At 39.1% G+C, this 6,629-nt stretch overlaps 1 pseudogene; it reads right to left on the bottom strand.

Annotated features, from left to right (window-relative positions):
* Positions 1 to 859: 859 nt before the first annotated feature.
* Positions 860 to 2,647, bottom strand: LOC121530392 (annotated as a pseudogene).
* Positions 2,648 to 6,629: the final 3,982 nt, after the last annotated feature.

Genomic DNA, 6,629 nt, shown 5'->3' on the forward strand with positions numbered 1-6,629 from the left:
ATACAACTGTGTATATCAGGGGTTCTTCGCTGTGAATACTGGCAGTGTCAAAATTACCACTATCTACAAGTCGAATAAATTAAAGCGGGGAAAAGCATCCACCAGTTGATTCCATTTGCCTAGTGAATTAACCGACCGTGGTTGCGGTCGTCGACAAACGCTTTATTTTGTCGTCTCTATTTTTTGGCGATACAGCTGATGTCAGGAGCTTAAACTCTATAACGTCCCTATAACACACACTTACATTTCCCGCAGGTTTTCTTTATCTTTTTCCACCAGTTCTATGTGGTGGAATCCCAATTTTATTTTCACCGTTGTATAATATAATCATTTTCCTAAATTTAACAATATTACCTTTATATTAAGTATCGGGTTCTTCGGTTTCTTCCTCTTTGGTGGTTTTTATTTAGTTTCCTAAAAGCAGTAACCATCTTTTGTTCGTGGTCATCTTTGTCAACATCATTTTTATCCATCCAGGAGGGATTATTGTAGTGTGATTTTGACGGTCGGGTAATACCCTCGGCAAGAAGTTGTTCTACTTCCCTATTGCCAAAATGCAAATGCATTTAATCTTAATTTGATCATTTTTTTAAAAATACTTTTTATTGACCATTGGTAAAATGATATCCTTAAATTCAGCAACTTAAAGGCCCTCTACCCCCCCTCTAGCCGTTTTTCGTAGAGTAAAAGGGTATACTAGATTCGTTGAAAATTATGTAACAGGTAGAAGGAAGCGTTTCCGGCCCTATAAAGTATATATATTATTGTAGGGTAGTACAAATTGATAATGTTTATTTCGGATATATATAAAGGTAAATTAAAGAAACAAAGGTTTTGTATTAAACTTCACGACTTCCGCACTCTATGGATGACACTTGCTCTCTTCAATATTCGCAATCGACTGACTTCAACTTAAATTAGTAAGGCGCAATTTCTATTAGGAAGAGGCTGATGGGTATACACATTATTTGATGAAAAGAGACAGTTCTATATGGCGTTTTGGCTGATGGAAAATGAAATAGACATTAATATACCCATATCCCACAATCGGCTATCCTGAATCTTCATTCGCCCCTGAATCAACCCCATTTTTTCATGTATTCGGCTGCTGTCGTAAGGGCCGAAAAATTTTGGACGAAGTTTCATTCCAGATCCGTACTGTGTTCTTTTTATGGCATATTCAGTTTCTAACTTCCTTTTTATAAACGGATTGCCCCCAATTTCATGTGACGGACGCATTTTAAAAGGTTTTTGGCCAAATGTGTTCTTCTGGAACTTTCCGGGGGCGTGGCTTTTTGCGTGGGTCTTTTCATTAATCTTTGCTTCAGCAGAGAGTTGGGCTCGATTAAAATAGGTACGCGGTTGACGATAGTTTCGTTGGCCAAGAATGATTTACAGAAGTCTTCATCGGTTGTGAACTTTATTACGGCCTTAGTGCCCAACATCTGGATGCTCTCGATTTCGCCGCTCTTGGTAAACAATTGCCTAAGATCAGCTTCAGTAGTGTCTGACGTTAAGTTTGTCACTAGAATAGCCCTCCCCGAGCTACTGACATGATAGGGCTTCAGCTTTAGCTCCACATTGTTAACAGTCTTTCCTTGGAGTTGTACAATAGCCTTTGTAGCTCCTTCAGGTTGCTTGAATGTGACGAAAGCTAAAACTGTCTTGCTGCACACAACGTCAATATAGTCCAATTCGCCCAATTTTTTAATATCTTCTCCAAGGCATCGCAGCTGTAAGACTCGTGCTTGCCTACATTTTCGACGACCAGGGTAAGTTCATTGGACTTTGACAACGCCTTGAACGAAACAGGTCGTACCGTAATAAAGCGAGAAAAGAGCTCGGTGCTGTGCAGTTTTAGGACTTAGGGCCTTCATCATCTTCGTCGGAGTCTTCTTCCTTCCCCGCGTCTGAGGTCTTTGAAACCCCTCCTAGCTCCACCTTCTCGTCATCATCTTCCTCTTCATCACTATTCTCATCTTCATCTTCCTCAGCCTCATCATCAATTAAATCAGCCGCGTCTTCTGCCTCGGAGTCGCTATTGTCCTCAACCTGATCGTCGATCTGCTCCTCAGCGTCGGACTCTTCCTCGCTCGACGATGGAACCTCCTTCGCTGTGTGCTTCCTGGTCTTTTTGAAGGGCGACTGGGTAGCTGCGATCTGTTTCTCCTCTTCCTGTACCTTTAGTTTTTGATTGTCGGCCAGGTGAGATTAACTAATTTTATATAGGGCGGAACTTTTCTCGACTATCTCCGTGACACATATTCCATTAAATGTCGATGCAAAGTCTCTCGTACCTGAACTCGACGCCGTTGGAACTGAACATTACGTCGACTGACTCTAGCACATCGTTTCCCACAACCGCAGAGTACTCGAGTTCGTTCTGTTTGGCGACATGGAAAGTTACCGAGAAGCATACACCATCAGCTTCAAGATCGACGTCGGAACATCCTACGGTCACAAGTTCGCCCTTGACGATACCTCTCAGGTGCTTAACTACTGGCTTTAGCTTCAAGCCGTCAAAACTTCTGAAAATGTCCTCTCTCATCAAACACAATTCACATCCCGAATCAATCATGGCTATAAATGTCACTCCTTCAGCTTTCATCTTTTTGTAAATGAGTCCCTTCGCAGCTTTTACTTCCATTATGTTGCAAACTCTTTCTTAACGGAAATAGTTTCTTTATTCTCATCGCAATTTTTAGAGATATGTCCTTTCTTGTTGCACTGGTAACATATTACTTCGCCTTTGCAATCTTTAGCAATATGGCCTTCGTTGTTACACTTGAAGCATTTCCTTTTAAAATTGCTCTGAGTCGGTTTACCTGTCGATTCCCTGTTCAAATTGTCTTTAGTATTTCCCTTACCGTTCATCTTTTCGTAAATGCCTAATTCGGCTTTAAGTTCCCGAACGGAATTCGCTCGAATTTTGTTGACCTTGCTATCTCTGATGCCATCTATGAAGTACGATACTAGACTTTCCTCATCAAGATTTATCGGTTTGCTGATCTCCATTAAACTATAGAGATACTCGAGGCATGTCTCTTTTGGTTGTTTTTACCTTTTGCGCAAATTCTTGTGTATCTCTGCCGAACATAGCTTTTTACCGAATTCTTCCTTCAACGCGTTTTTCAGCTCAATCCAACCCCTAACTCACCTTGTACTTTTAATGTAGAGCTTGGCTGCTCCAATCAGAAGTTGCTTAGCATAAATAAATTTCGGCAAATTACCCCAACCCACGGTAACTGCAACGTCATCGAATTCAGACAGCCAGTGATTGACGTCTTCCTGTTCGGAGCCTGAAAATGATGAAACACTGTCATGAATATCGCGTAGTGTAAATCTCGAGCTACTAGGTTGAACCGCCTCTTGGTAATTGGAAGCACTACTAATACTCGCAACTTCCCCTCGCCGTCCTCATCGTCAGCCACATCTAATTCATAATGATCGAACAACCGATCCTGCAAAGCTGCCAGTTGTATTCAAACCTAGTTCGGATAACTTTGCCCTTAGTAGAGACACAGTCATAGCGAGGATCGTTCTAGCATCCATAGTAATGCGTTCAAGCCGTTTACAAACAGTGGTACAATTCAATATTTAAATGTTTTGATACAACAAGGTAAGAATTTAATTGACGTTAAACAATTCGTGTAATCAAAAAAAATTTAAATCAGATTAAATATATGAAATCGCCTCAGTCGCTCACCACACCCAATTGGATTTTGCTGTCTTCTACGTCTGCTTGAATTTTTCCAATCCAGTCCACTCTGCTACTCCAGCTCGTACTCTTCTACGATGTCGTCACGCTGCACTGATTGCTCGTCTCGTTGCTACTTCTTGCTCGTCTCGCAATTTTTTGGCGGATTGCGTCGTTTGCAGCTCTTGCAGCTCCTCTTTTCGCCACAGGGAATTTTTTGTTGTCGCAAAAATAGCAAGTGGCCAGTCCACTGCTGTATATCGTCGTTCTCTTTTCTCTACTGGGCAGATTTTGCGTTGCAAGTTTTTTTCGAGTTAGTTTTTGGGTACGCTCATAGTAGAGTTTTTTGCAAAATTCGCACTTTTGTAGTCTGTGTACACTTCAACGTTAGTCGATCTTTTTAACTTTTTAGATTTTCCTCGTCTTTATCTGTTCTTGTTTAACAATTACATCCAACGCTTTTCAGTTTTTACTTCTTTTTTTTTCTCAGTCTTCACTTCATTTTTCGTCGCGACAGTTTTCGATGTGTTAACGCACAGTTTTCTCTTTGTTCTTTTTTTCTTTTATAATCCCGGACGAGCCCCCAATAATTTGTAGGGTAGTACAAGTTGATAATGTTTATTTCGGATATATATAAAGGTAAATTAAAGAAACAAAGGTTTTGTATTAAACTTCACGACTTCCGCACTCTATGGATGACACTTGCTCTCTTCAATATTCGCAATCGACTGACTTCAACTTAAATTCGTAAGGCGCAATTTCTATTAGGAAGAGGGTGATGGGTATAGACATTCTTTGATGAAAAGAGACAGTTCTATATGGCGTTTTGGCTGATGGAAAAAAGCTACGAGGTTGTGGAATTCCGAACAGTGTGTCCCCAATTAAATTAAATAGGCTGCTTAATACCTTAACATACCCATATCCCACATTATTGAACAGTATAAATAGCGACGACGATTGAGCCATGTACGTGTGTCTGTCCGTCTGTCCGTATGAACGCTAAGATCTCAGGAACTATAAGAGATAGGAAGTTGAGCATCACGAAAAACTAAAATCTCTCAAATCACAGGAACTATTAGAGTTAGAAGGTTGAAATTCAATATGTATAATCATGGGATGCCAGCGCATCTCATAGTGGTTTTCTGGCCACACCCACCCATACGCCCACCAAGCTCAAAAGACGGTTTTCGCATTTTCTAGAAAAACTGATATCTCGGTAACTGTAAGTGATAGAAAATTCGGATTAAGCATGTAGGTTTATTACTACTTATACGAATTGTTTTTTCAATCAAGCCACGCCCACTCTAACGCCCACAAAACCCGGAAAACCAAAAATGCATAAATCTCGAAACCTATAAGAGCTAGAAAGTTAGGCTTAAGAAGACGTATTTTAGTGATGCCACTGCAACTTATCACGAGTTTTTATCCCGCCACGCTTACTCTAACGCCCACAAACATCGAATAACTGTGGCGTCTATAATATGTTTATGAATGCCTCGGTTCGATATTGTATAACTTATTTTTGTGTATATCTATCGATTTACCAAAGATTTTTTAATCGGAACATTATTTTGCTACTTATGAAGAAATTTGTGTTATAAAGCCTCACATGGATTGTGACGCCACTATCAGATACTCAAGATGCTTTCTCTGACAATAGGTGAATATTTTAAAATTGTGTAAAACAGTAACGGGTATCTTATAGTCGCGGCACTCGACTACAGCGTTTCCTCTTGTTTTTACTAAATTAATGTAGGTACTTTTCCCCAAAAAATGATAATATTTCAGGCCTGAAGCCTCATCCTCTATAACTAATACATCGACTCTCGCATAATTTTAATATTCATTATTATCTACATTTTCTTTAGTTTCTATTCGTAATACCTATTAAGTGAAAGCTCTATGTGCCTCATGGTGTCTAATTCTTGTTGAATTACATAACCCGAGTTTTTTGACATATGTAAAGTCAGGGCACGCTACAATGGCGTCAAAACTCAAAACCATGTTAAAAGAGGCTACAACCAGCATTGGACCTTACTTTATTTTTGATTATCGCTATTGATAATGTCCAGTGCTTTTATATAAAAGCCTTGAAAACAGTTTATGCAGCGTTAGCCGCCAAGACACATAATTCTCCTGTGAAATTTCGAAATAGGCTTCACAATGTCTAAAGGCGCTTCTCACTTTATTTCATTATCGATACTACTTCGGTATTGTTAAGATTTATAGACCCTATTCTACCCTCTAATTTCTAGAATTTGTGCTCAAAGGCCTGTGTATTTAGTTCTATCCGATGACATAAATTCATTGTCACTACTGTCAGTACTTTTCCTCTATACATTTGGTCACTAAATTTGATAAAAGTCATTTTTGTTTTTCGAGCTTTGATTTTATTTTAAAGATAAAAACAATCGCCTTACTTAAATATTACCATGTGTATACAAAATGTATTTAAAAACCCAACATCTTGAAGTGTTTTTTCTGCGGGGGCGAATCGTTGTGATGAATGTTGTTGCAGATCATTCGCAGTTAATTTTCCCTCCCTCTATATCTTCAGTAAAATGTTCTTCGACATTTACAGGGCACTAAAAATGTCCAACCCGAATTCGTTTTATACAGTTTTAGTTGTATTCCCTTACATTCGATTGATGTAGAAACTCGACTAACTTTCGAAAGAAGAAAAAATTGAAGTAAACACCGCTAAGATGTGCATCCGGTGTTGGTCTCAGATCAATGACCGTAGCCGGGTTAACGTATATACTGAAAACACTTTTACGGGTATAATAAACTGATTTTACAGGCGAACAACTAGGTTAACGTGAACCCACTAAAATTACAAGCTCCATATAAATACTCGTACATATGTGAAGCCATAAAACCAAAATTTTTTCAATTTCAAACTTTTTTGGTAAATAGTTATTAAAAAAAATTA

The sequence above is a fragment of the Drosophila eugracilis genome, unplaced genomic scaffold (genome assembly GCF_018153835.1).
Source record: "Drosophila eugracilis isolate 14026-0451.02 unplaced genomic scaffold, ASM1815383v1 contig_70, whole genome shotgun sequence".
In the NCBI taxonomy this organism is placed as follows: domain Eukaryota; kingdom Metazoa; phylum Arthropoda; class Insecta; order Diptera; family Drosophilidae; genus Drosophila; species Drosophila eugracilis.